Consider the following 718-nt stretch of genomic DNA (forward strand, 5'->3'; position numbering starts at 1 on the left):
TATAATATATATATATATATGATATATATATATATATAAATATATATATATATACATACCTACATACATACATACATACATACATACATACATACATACATACATACATACATACATACATACATACATACATACATATAGATAGATAGATAGATAAATGCTAAATAGAATGAGCACCATCTCGCACCTTTCCCTCGCCCTATCTATTCATTCGTTGTTCATTTGACATTTATGCTTGGGATCACGTGACCTGAGTTGCCATATACATTTAAAGAAATACAAACAGCACGGTTAATTCTACTGGTTGACATAACCTGTGGATGTCGAGTTACCAGATAAGTCTATTTTATTTGTCTCTCGGAAGGAACGGGTGCATGAGAACATGTGCAAGATTTCAGAGAACAGACATCGTCATAAAATACAGAGTTATACGCAACATTGGTGAGGACTGACGCCATATATCATGAGACGGGGAAGGCTGGATGGTAAGCTGTCTGGTAGCTCAGTGGTAGCGAGTCGACTTCACATCCCCGTGGTCGGCAGATCGAGTCCCGTCCAAACTCGTGAGTTACCACTGTCACCTGGCGGTTACTGACGTAGCTGGGCACTGCGTTGGGTAAGGACCAAGCTCAGATCGCCTTAGCGCATACAAGCCTGGCGTAGTATATGCTCCGCAAATCTGGCTTATGCTTATCCTTAGCTGGATGGTATGAGAGTG

This window comes from Penaeus japonicus, unplaced genomic scaffold (assembly GCF_977035675.1).
Source record: "Penaeus japonicus unplaced genomic scaffold, GWHDUDI00000001_assembly GWHDUDI00000043, whole genome shotgun sequence".
Lineage (NCBI taxonomy): Eukaryota > Metazoa > Arthropoda > Malacostraca > Decapoda > Penaeidae > Penaeus > Penaeus japonicus.